This window comes from Myxine glutinosa, chromosome 3 (genome assembly GCF_964187855.1).
Source record: "Myxine glutinosa chromosome 3, kmMyxGlut1.1, whole genome shotgun sequence".
NCBI classification, from domain to species: domain Eukaryota; kingdom Metazoa; phylum Chordata; class Myxini; order Myxiniformes; family Myxinidae; genus Myxine; species Myxine glutinosa.
Window position 1 is genome coordinate 196,739,499 of NC_136263.1, and position 13,062 is coordinate 196,752,560.

Consider the following 13,062-nt stretch of genomic DNA (forward strand, 5'->3'; position numbering starts at 1 on the left):
AGTGCCCAAACCAACTACACACACTAACAGGCTACACGCCCAGCCATTTCCACAACACTAATGCACCCATCCAAATACCATTCTTCCACCCGCACCACAGATGCCAATATCCAACCACAATTTACCTATACCCTCTACCTAACACTTACACTACCCGCCCCGGGTATCCGTGATGGGGGTCCACTCTTCCCCCATTCACACCTTCGCACCATCCACTCCACTCCACAACTTCCACCATACTCACTCCACAACCATCCATTCCAATACTCCAGATATTCCACACTACCATTTATTCCACACAGCCACATACACCTGTTGTTGCACACCTGTGCAATCACCTGGTGCCACCTGCACCCTCCTCCTCTTCCTGGACCATTTGGTCAGCACAATACACAATCACCTTCACTCCCTCATACACTGCTCCATCCACCTGTTCAGTTGCACACCTGTGCAATCACACCTGTTCAATCGCACCTGTTCAATCTCACCTGTTCAATCCTCAAACACACGGCATCATCTCAGCTAACTACTCCCCTCTGAAGCTTGCGCTTCCCAGTCGTCCCTTTAAACTATTGCGCTCCCACGTCATTATCATCCACTCTACTCTACCTGCGTCCCCACTACAGGTGTCATTGTCACTAACTAATCTTAACGTTACCTAATGTCATCTTCGCTAGATCCCTACACACAATATCCTAACCCACCCGGGCTAGTTTTCACTGCCATACACCCCCTAATCTATAGCGCATTTGCCCCACCCTTCTGTGGGGGGATGGTGGACTGCCCATCCCACCACATCGGGGAGGTCCTACTATCAATTTTGCACACCTAAATCCAACCAATCAAAAATTCTGCCAATCATCTGCCAATCACCGTACCAATCATCAAATTTCGCCTTTTTCTAATTTCGGGGCCAAAACACTATCCTCATCACCCGTCTACTTATTAGATCCTCTCGGTGCGCCAATTCCCTTCTAAAGCTCGGCTTCGTACAGCCGAGCAATGAACGCGGGTTCTTTTGTGCCAGCGGCTGGATACGTCCCGCATTCGGGGCAGGGGCGGGGGCTTACCCGTGCCGAGATCCCACGCACCACCTCGGCGCGGAGCCATCCAATTGCCCGATCTCGACCTGCCGGAACGTCTCAATAAAAAGTGGTCGCCATGACGACCCTTCCTATCGAGCTGCCCGCTCCGCCTAGTGGAGCACGGACGCGGCCGTTCCAAGCGAGGCCCAGCGTGGATCGCGTACGGCGGTCCTTTCGAACCCGCCGTGGCTCGGATCCCCGCTGATTCTCGCGGCACGCGAAGCCCGGCATGCACCGAGGGCCCGATTCGGCTAAAAGTCGCTCTAACCGCTAACCCGGTTACCGTCGATGCCTCACCTGGATGCTTACACGCATACGCTACCCCTTTCTTGCTCATACCTCCAGCTGTTCCCATGCTCCTCGTACCTTTCCTTACACACCTCGGTACACTCATTCCGCTCACAGACTTGGTCACACACCTGACCACCGAGCACCTTGGCACACATTCGTCGCTCGCACACCTCACCAACACACCTCTTCGCGCCCCTTTCTCGGTCACCTCCTCTGTGACAATCACAGGTGTGCTTTCACTCGCACACCCAACCACGTGCCTCACGACCAACTCAAGTGTGCATTCCCACGCACGCTCTACCATTCCAGGTGTGCATCCTTCCATTCCAGGTGTACATCCTCGCTCACCTGTCACAACCAACTCACGCTCCGTGTCACTCTCCCTACTTTCACCTCCACTCTTGACAACGCACTCACCCTTACTCTCGACAGCGCACTCTTTCCCCATGCACCTGTCCGTTACACACCTTTCTCGCGCACACTCTTGCGCACACTCTCCCGTTACACCCTCTGTAACACTCACCACAGGCGTGCATTCCCCCTTACTCTTGACAGCGCACTCTTTCCCCATGCACCTGTCCGTTACACACCTTTCTCGCGTATCCTCTTGCGCACACTCGCTCGTTACTTCCTCCGTAACACTTACCACACCGCGCTTCCATGCACCCCCTCGCACACGCGCTTCGACCAACTCACTCTTGCCGGCACACTCACTCCTCGGCGCGCACTTTTTCCTCACACACCCCATGGTCGGACATTCTCGCACACCTCTTTTTTCGCACACCTGACCTGTCACACACTTCACCAACGGCCTCTCACGAACACCCGGGTCTAAATCAACCCCCAAGCCGACTGAAGCTTTCCTCACATCATATACATTGCCGAATATTTCGCCACTCACCTTGGCACCTCGTCTCCGCACCTCCTTTGCCACCTGCAAACTCTTTATTTGGTTAGTGAGCAGCACATCATGAGTTGAGCACCGACCTTGTACATATTCCATTACTTCCTCCTTTATCTCCCTCTTAGTTTCTGTCCGTCTCTTCTTAATTTCACTCACCTCTTCTTCCACTTCCTCTAATTTTTGCTTCACCTCTTTTATTTCCCGGTGCGTCTCCTCAAGTTCGTCCTCTAAGGCTACCGTGACCGTCTCTATGTGCATCCTCACCTGCCGGTCCTTTGTCTCCATTACTTCTGTCACCTCATCCACCCTCATTGTCAGTCCCTCACGTACCATCTGACATTGCCTCTGTGTCGCTATTAATTCGTTTTTAATTTCTTTTTGTGTCGCCTTTAACCCTCCGAGTACTGCAGTGTTCCTTTGAACCTGCTCCACTAACTCCGTCTGTCCCTCTGTCAGCTGTTCCACCTCCTCCGTCAGATCTTCTATTCCCCCTTGTAACTTTGCCGTCCCATTTCTCACCTCTTTCTCCATACTCTTCTCCCCTCGCTTTACCTCCTCGCGTAGCCCCGAGACCTCCTCACTCACACCTCGTCGTATCCCCTCTTTCATCTCCTCCATCTCTTTTGTAGATGCCACCCTCATCTGTCCCAATTCATCCCTCTGAGCATCCAATTTGGTTTCTACCCCGATTTTTACCTCCTCTATCTGCTCTCCCATTTGTTTAATTTCTCGGGCGGATTGCTCCCCTATCTCCCGCAATTTGCCTTCCATCCTGTTTTCTAACCCCTCTAACCCCTTTTTCATCCCTTCCATTTGATTCTCTTGAGCGGCCATTCTGTTTTCTACCCCCGTTAACCCATTCTTTACCTCTTTTATCCCATTGTCTAATGCCTCACCGGTACCCCTCACTTCGTCCCTCATTACCCACAATTGCTCACCCTGAGCATCCATCCGGTTCCCCATTCCTAAAATTTGGTTTCTCATCCCCCTGTTCTCTTCCCTCTCCTCATCCGCCTTGACCATGAAGGCCTGCATCTGCTGCATGAATAGGCCCCAGTTCATTGGTGCTGCGGCCGCTGCTACGGTCACGGGCGCGGCAAAATTTGGTGCCGCTACACCCAAGTGCGCGAGGACGCCACTTTGCGCGCCTGAAGCCTCATGCGCGAGAGCGCCATTTTGTGCGCCTGATACCCCCTCAACCACATTGCCAATGTTCTCCTCCTCTCTTTCATCCACATACATTTCCCCGAGGTCCTGGGTCGATTCTACCCCGTCTATCTCTCCCACCGGCATCCCGTCGCCTTGACCAGCCATGGCACGATTTCAAAATTCGGGTTTTGTAAAACAAAAGCAATTTCCAGCAGCTTGTAATTTTGAGCGCGTTAAGCGCGCTTCGGGTCCAATCTCACTTCCCGACACCAATTGTTACTGCCAATAGTACAATTGGTGTCCAAAATTTGGGCTAAATAAATTTAGTCCCAGGTTCGAATCCCAACTCCTGACTACAATTGTTACTGATCGCGGTTTAGGATGTTGTTTGCCGAGCGAAGGCTCCGCGACCGAACAGTTGTTCCCCGACTCACCCGATTCACCCAGAACTTTGGCCGTATCGCACCGCAGCTGCCCAATCTGAAAAAGACTAAAACGACGAAATGCAAAGAGGAAAAGGAATCAAACGAGAAGACGGACAGAAGAGTAATTGGATTTATTATACACACAAGCAAAAAGAAAGCAGTCACGTTTATTTACAACACATAAGACGCAGGTGACACAGTGCAAATACTAGCTTATACAGACTTAATTAACCCAGGGACAGAACAAACAAAACAAACTCACGTACACAAGAAGGGTGGAAAGGCAGGAGGTGGATGGCTGGAGGGAGGGGAAGGTCCAAGGGGGTCCTGCAGCACGATCGGCGCGTTTAGCAGCTGCCGTTCCTTCGCGGCGCTGCTCAAAACCGCCGTCCAGGCCCCAAGTGGCTGTTGGGTGTTGTTGCTGCTGTGGCCGCCGCTTGCTTTGCCAGGACTCGTCTGACTCGTCTGGTCCAAACCCTCAACTCAACAACACTCTTGCACGTCTCCCTGTCCAACCACTCTTTCTCTCTTGGTCCAACCACTCTTTCTCTCTTGGTCCAACCACTCTTTCTCTTCCTTGGTCCAACCACTCTTTCTCTCTCTTGGTCCACTCACTCCTCACCACCGACTCCTCACCACCGACTCCCCACCACCGACTCCTCACCACCAACTCTCACCACCGACTCCTCACCACCGACTCCTCACCACCGACTCCTCACCACCGACTTCTCACCACCGACTCTCCACCACCGACTCTCCACCACCGACTTCTCACCACCGACTTCTCACCACCGACTCTTCCACGCCACTTGCGCCCGCGCCTTTATAGCGCCTCCGGCGATCAAGCCGCCGGCCTTTTGGACACGCCCATCGGTGTGCTCACCTCGGCCGTGGTTGGTCACGCGACCCTCTGGCTCCGCCCTTGATGACGACGGGCGGGCACGCCCCTCTTCCCTGACCCGAGCACATGTTCAATGGTGGTTTTGGAGGGGATGTAATTGGCAATCGAGGCTTGGCAATGACGAAAGGGGATGTGAAAGGAAATGGAGATTTTGGGGATGGGAATGAAAGGGGATCTATTCTCTTTCACTGGTGCAATGGAGTACTTCAATTAATGGGAGACACAGCCTTACCCTAAAACACAGAATAAGATATAACTATCAAACAGGGGTATTCTATTATTGGCTGACGTGTATGCTTGTGGACTAATTATGGGATGCCCTTTCACCTTTACACAGCTCCGGAGGCAGGGGGGCGCAGAATAAACAATAATTAATAATAATAAAGCACACAATCAAAAAAATACAGTCCTCATATCCGCAACAATATATATATATATATATATATATATATATATATATATATATATATATATATATATATGTATTAACACACACTTTGAGACCTGGTAGGTCTTCATTCCACCTCCTGAAACCCACCCCCATGGGAAGATCACGGCCAACAAAACGCACGCACACTCAAAGGTGGATATTTTGAGATCTGGGAGGGCTCCGTTTCACCTTCTGAAATCCACATATGGAGGTAAAGACCAATGACACACACGCACCGCTTCACTTTTAGCAATAGATGCAAAAATCGAGTATAATTTATGTTGTGCCCAGAACCAAACGAACAATATATTTTTAACAGGCCTCATAGCTCCCGTAGTTCCCCCTCCCAACATGATTCACGGTGTTTAATATGATTCATGATTCATGATTCAACATGAAGTTGACACTGCACATTCAAAAGCCTCACATATGTCCTTGCCATTAGTGTTAAGAAGCAACTAATCCAGATAAACAATCCATTCAATGGTAGCCATCCGTCGGGGGTTTGTGCAGCACACGCCTATCCACTCGGGCCTTGTACCGACAAATGGTAGGGAGTTTGTACTATGAGCAGGTGCCTAGGTGGTGATTTGAGAAAGTTCTCCAAGTCTTTCATTGTGCAGCGGTACCTTTATCTCAGGTACTTTCCCAAGTATTTTCAGCTTATTTCAGAAGCTTGTTCAGACATTGTAACTAACAATCCGTATCTACCACAGACAATATACCCCATGATGCGCTGAACGCCGGCATGTCCTGAGGTTTTTTCGCATGTGACAAGCATGCTGGAGTGGAATATGTCATTTCGAAAGACACGTGTTGGGCACACTATTGTGACGTAATAAGTCATTCTAAAACTGACCACAGATCGTTTATAAATACTTGATCAAAAATTGTTCGCAAAATTTATCTGCAGGCTAGGCTAGATGTTTAATGAAACCGCCCTTGCAGACTAGGGGCGATTGACTTCAAAACGTCAAATACATGCGATGCTCGATACAAATAGTGTGCGCAGTTCCTTATTTTGGGGGTCTCACGATGGTGGCGCATTGAGTTCAACATTTATCTGGGAACAGCCAATCAAGATAGTTCGAAATCAGTGGTTTAAACAATGTGTGGGGTTGCTTATTTTGGGGGTCTCAAGATGGCGGCACATTGAATTCAACATTCAGTGAGTACAGCCAATCCAGTTACATATCGAGATCAGTGGTTTAAACAATGTGTGTGGTTGCTTCTTTTGGGGGACTCAAGATGGCGACGCATTGAATTCAACATTCAGTCAGGACAGCCAATCCAGTTATATATCAAGATCAGTGGTTTAAACAATGTGTGTGGTTGCTTATTGTGGGGGTCTCAAGATGGCGACACATTGAATTCAACATTCAGTCAGGACAGCCAATCCAGTTATATATCGAGATCAGTGGTTTAAACAATGTGTGTGGTTGCTTCTTTTGGGGGTCTCAAGAGGGCGACGCATTGAATTCAACATTCAGTCAGGACAGCCAATCCAGTCATGGAAAGATCAGTGGTTTAAACAATGTGGGTGATTGCTTCTTTTGGGGGACTCAAGATGGCGACGCATTGAATTCAACATTCAGTCAGGACAGCCAATCCAGTCATGGAAAGATCAGTGGTTTAAACAATGTGTATGGTTGCTTATTTTGGGGGTCTCAGGATGGCGACACATTGAATTCAACATTCAGTCAGGACAGCCAATCCAGTTATATATCGAGACCAGTGGTTTAAACAATGTGTGTGGTTGCTTATTTTGGGGTCTCAAGATGGCGGCACATTGAATTCAACATTCAGTGAGTACAGCCAATCCAGTTACATATCGAGATCAGTGGTTTAAACAATGTGTGTGGTTGCTTCTTTTGGGGGTCTCAGGATGGCGACGCATTGAATTCAACATTCAGTCAGGACAGCCAATCCAGTCATGGAAAGATCAGTGGTTTAAACAATGTGTATGGTTGCTTATTTTGGGGGTCTCAGGATGGCGACACATTGAATTCAACATTCAGTCAGGACAGCCAATCCAGTTATATATCGAGACCAGTGGTTTAAACAATGTGTGTGGTTGCTTATTTTGGGGTCTCAAGATGGCGGCACATTGAATTCAACATTCAGTGAGTACAGCCAATCCAGTTACATATCGAGATCAGTGGTTTAAACAATGTGTGTGGTTGCTTCTTTTGGGGGTCTCAAGATGGCGACGCATTGAATTCAACATTCAGTGAGTACAGCCAATCCAGTCAGTATTGAGATCATTGGTGTGGGCTCGACATCATTGTAAATAATGAAGTGAAGACATTCAGTGTAAAGATCAACACGGTTTTATTTGTTTATTCGATCGAGTCATTCCCAAGGCAATTCCATATTGTATTATTCCACAAAGCATGAGGTGTTTTCATGAGAGTGATGTAACACCTGGGAAAGAAAATACAAACTAAGAAACCGTAAGCGATGGCGATGAGGGCAAACATTTTTGTAAGGACGGAAAATTTTCCTTGTGTGCTGCTGTAAGCAGGTACGAATGAAAGGAGCACCATGAAGAAGAAGATCAAACTGAAACCGATGAGTTTGGGTTCGTGGAAAACGGATGGAATCTTGCGGATGGTGAAGGATAATCTGCTGGAGACGAGAGATAGAATCCCAAGGTAAGTGAAGGCACAAACAGGCCAAACCGAGGATGTCTCCTTACATTCCATAACGGCAACTCCGACACGAAGTCCCACATTTTTCATTGATTTTCCATTTGCCAACAACGACCAGGAGACGCAGAGCGTCCATTGAGGAAGAAACACGAGGCCAAAGAGTTTCCATGGGTGTTTGTAGTAGGGGTACCTGGGCATGCTGGATGAGGATTCTGAGGTTAACCAAAGGTATTTAGAATAGTTTTGATGAACGTAGAACAACATACAGGTGTTCATTTGTTAACATCACCGAGGCTGCGGTTACACGTCGTCCCCGTACTGCGGTTACACGTCGTCCCCGTACTGCGTTTACACGTCGTCCCCGTACTGCGTTTACACGTCGTCCTCGTACTGCGTTTACACGTCGTCCCCGTACTGCGTTTACACGTCGTCCCCGTACTGCGGTTACACGTCGTCCCCGTACTGCGTTTACACGTCGTCCCCGTACTGCGTTTACACGTCGTCCCCGTACTGCGTTTACACGTCGTCCCCGTACTGCGTTTACACGTCGTCCCCGTACTGCGTTTACACGTCGTCCCCGTACTGCGTTTGCACGTTGTCCTCGTACTGCGGTTACACGTCGTCCCCGTACTGTGTTTACACGTCGTCCCCGTACTGCGTTTACACGTTGTCCTCGTACTGCGTTTACACGTCGTTCCCGTACTGCGTTTACACGTCGTCCTCGTACTGCGTTTACATGTCGTCCTCGTACTGCGTTTCCTCGTACTGCGTTTACACGTCGTCCCCGTACTGCGTTTACACGTCGTCCCCGTACTGCGTTTACACGTCGTTCCCGTACTGCGTTTACACGTCGTTCCCGTACTGCGGTTACACGTCGTTCCCGTACTGCGGTTACACGTCGTTCCTGTACTGCGGTTACACGTCGTCCTCGTACTGCGTTTACACGTCGTCCCCGTACTGCGTTTACACGTCGTCCCCGTACTGCGTTTACACGTCGTCCCCGTACTGCGTTTACACGTCGTTCCCGTACTGCGTTTACACGTCGTTCCCGTACTGCGGTTACACGTCGTTCCTGTACTGCGTTTACACGTCGTGCTCGTACTGCGTTTACACGTCGTCCTCGTACTGCGGTTACACGTCGTCCCCTCATCTCGGGGACACTAGTTATCGCACACGTGATTGAGACTCTTCTTCTTTATCATGGCGTCCACACGTGGGTCATTCCCCGGGTCTCGAGGACGTGTAAACGCAGTACGGGGACGACGTGTAAACGCAGTACGAGGACAATGTGTAAACGCAGTACGGGGACGACGTGTAAACACAGTACGAGGGGACACACGTCATTGGTTAATCTGAAAATGTATCAAGATTCTTACACGGACACCCATCCCCTTACACCAACATGCACCCCTTACACCTACACACACCCCTTACACCTACACACACCCCTTACACCTACACACACCCCTTACACCTACACACACCCCTTACACCTACACCCCAATCCCCTTACCCCGACACCCCATCCGTTAATGACATCTCTTTCTCCCTCCCACCCCCCGAAACCCCCCTTCACTCCCCCTACATTGACACACCATCCCCACAAAAATTCTGCATGGGGTTATACAGGTGTATACACGATTGCACACACATCTAAATAAATAATGCAACTCCTTCATGAAGTTCATATAAAGATCGTGGACCCACCTGGAGAGGACATCATTATTTGAATGCTTATTTTGAGAACACAAACAACAATCCAAGTGAGGATCAAGCACGTTAGTGGATGTTGTAGTTGACATGTAAGGTCTGTTGGTCTACCCACAAACACCACACTACATCCAAAACCTCCTGCTAGTGCCGCCAGCAGTACCAGGTGATCGTCACAATTTGTGGACTTCAATGGGGACTTGATGAGGATTAATCCCACGAGGAATATCAACAACGAGGCGAAAGCAGCAAATACCAATAAAAAAATTGTCATCGGATCAGATGAAGATAAATATTCTTCAGGCATGAGCACACAAGCAGTGTGATCATCATTGGGCCAGAAATCTTGGGCACAATGATGGCAATCTGGAGAATCTGAAAATAAATACATAAAATAACACGAATCAAATCTTCACTCACAGGTACATTAAACTGCTGTCCAATTCAGTTTATCCTCCCTGGATTTTTGGAATCAGTACCGCCATTTATTACGGACTTGATATCGCCATGGATTTGGTATTTGGTATCACCGTGGATTTGGTATTTGGTGTCACCGTGGATTTGGTATTTGGTATCACCGTGGATTTAGTACTTGGTGTCACCATGGATTTGGTATTTGGTATCACCGTGGATTTGTAATTTAATATCACCATGGATTTGGTATTTGGTATCACCGTGGATTTGGTATTTGGTGTCACCGTGGATTTGGTTTGGTATCACCATGGATTCGGTATTTGGTATCACCAAGGATTTAGTATTTGGTGTCACCGTGGATTTGGTATTTGGTGTCACCATGGATTCGGTATTTGGTATCACCGTGGATTTGGTATTTGGTGTCACCGTGGATTTGGTATTTGGTATCACCATGGATTTGGTATTTGGTCTCACCGTGGATTTGGTATTTGGTGTCACCGTGGATTTTGTATTTGGTATCACCATGGATTTGGTATTTGGTATCACTATCACCATGAACTTAGTATTTGGTATCACTGTGGATTTGGTATTTGGTGTCACCGTGGATTTTGTATTTGGTATCACCATGGATTTGGTATTTGGTATCACTATCACCATGAACTTAGTATTTGGTGTCACCATGGATTTGGTATCACCATGGATTGGGTATTTGGTATCACCGTGGATTTGGTATTTGGTATCACCATGGATTTAGTATTGGGTATCATCATGAATTTGGTATCACCATGCATTTGGAGTTTGGTGTCACTATCACAATGTATTTAGTATTTCGTATCACCATGGATTTGGTATTTGGTATCTCCATTGATTTAGTATTTGGTGTCATCATGGATTTGGTATCACCGTGGATTTAGTATTTGGTATCACCGTGGATTGGGTATTTTGTATCATCATGGATTTGGTATTTGGTGTCACCGTGGATTTGGTATTTGGTATCACCATGGATTCGGTATTTGGTATCACCATGGATTTAGTATTTGGTGTCACCGTGGATTTGGTATTTGGTATCACCATGGATTCGGTATTTGGTATCACCGTGGATTTGGTATTTGGTGTCACCGTGGATTTGGTATTTGGTATCACCATGGATTTGGTATTTGGTCTCACCGTGGATTTGGTATTTGGTATCACCATCACCATGGACTTAGTATTTGGTATCACCTTGGATTTGGTATTTGGTGTCACCATGGATTTGGTATTTGGTATCACTATGGATTTGGTATTTGGTATCACCGTGGATTTAGTATTTGGTATCACTGTGGATTTGGTATTTGGTGTCACTGTGGATTTAGTATTTGGTATCACCATGGATTCGGTATTTGGTATCACCATGGATTTAGTATTTGGTGTCACCGTGGATTTGGTATTTGGTGTCACCATGGATTTGTTATTTGGTGTCACTGTGGATTTGGTATTTGGTATCACCATGGATTTGGTATTTGGTCTCACCGTGGATTTGGTATTTGGTATCACCATCACCATGGACTTAGTATTTGGTATCACCATGGATTTAGTATTTGGTGTCACCGTGGATTCGGTATTTGGTATCACCGTGGATTTGTTATTTGGTGTCACTGTGGATTTGGTATTTGGTATCACCATGGATTTGGTATTTGGTCTCACCGTGGATTTGGTATTTGGTATCACCATCACCATGGACTTAGCATTTGGTATCACCTTGGATTTGGTATTTGGCATCACCGTGGATTTGGTATTTGGTGTCACCGTGGATTTTGTATTTGGTATCACCATGGATTTGGTATTTGGTATAACTATCACCATGAACTTAGTATTTGGTATCACCATCACCATGGACTTAGTATTTGGTATCACCTTGGATTTGGTATTTGGTATCACCGTGGATTTAGTATTTGGTGTCACCATGGATTTGGTATTTGGTATCACCGTGGATTTGTAATTTAATATCACCGTGGATTTGGTATTTGGTATCACCGTGGATTTGGTATTTGGTGTCACCATGGATTTGGTATTTGGTATCACCATGGATTCGGTATTTGGTATCACCAAGGATTTAGTATTTGGTGTCACCGTGGATTTGGTATTTGGTGTCACCATGGATTCGGTATTTGGTATCACCGTGGATTTGGTATTTGGTGTCACCGTGGATTTGGTATTTGGTTTCACCATGGATTTGCTATTTGGTCTCACCGTGGATTTTGTATTTGGTATCACCATGGATTTGGTATTTGGTATCACGATCACCATGAACTTAGTATTTGGTATCACCTTGGATTTGGTATTTGGTATCACCGTGGATTTGGTATTTGGTGTCACCATGGATTTTGTATTTGGTATCACCATGGATTTGGTATCACTATCACCATGAAGTTAGTATTTGGTGTCACCATGGATTTGGTGTCACCATGGATTGGGTATTTGGTATCACCGTGGATTTGGTATTTGGTATCACCATGGATTTAGTATTGGGTATCATCATGAATTTGGTATCACCATGCATTTGGAGTTTGGTGTCACTCTCACAATGTATTTAGTATTTCGTATCATCATGGATTTGGTATTTGGTATCTCCATTGATTTAGTATTTGGTGTCATCATGGATTTGGTATCACCGTGGATTTAGTATTTGGTATCACCATGGATTTGGTATTTGGTATCACCGTGGATTGGGTATTTGGTATCATCATGGATTTGGTATTTGGTGTCACAGTGGATTTGGTATTTGGTATCACCATGGATTCGGTATTTGGTATCACCATGGATTTAGTATTTGGTGTCACCGTGGATTTGGTATTTGGTATCACCATGGATTCGTTATTTGGTATCACCGTGGATTTGGTATTTGGTGTCACCGTGGAATTGGTATTTGGTATCACCATGGATTTGGTATTTGGTCTCACCGTGGATTTGGTATTTGGTATCACCATCACCATGGACTTAGTATTTGGTATCACCTTGGATTTGGTATTTGGTGTCACCGTGGATTTGGTATTTGATATCACTATGGATTTGGTATTTGGTATCACCGTGGATTTGGTATTTGGTGTCACCGTGGATTTGGTA

At 46.9% G+C, this 13,062-nt stretch overlaps 1 protein-coding gene across 1 annotated transcript in view; it reads left to right on the forward strand.

Moving 5' to 3' along the window:
- The first annotated feature begins 7,761 nt into the window (after positions 1-7,761).
- The window catches only part of VPS11 (VPS11 core subunit of CORVET and HOPS complexes), a 151,266-nt gene continuing 145,965 nt past the window's right edge, over positions 7,762-13,062 (forward strand). The window contains exon 1 of the mRNA XM_078774966.1: positions 7,762-7,839. The gene's annotated coding sequence lies outside the window, so the exon portion shown is untranslated. The remainder of the gene's footprint in view (positions 7,840-13,062) is intronic.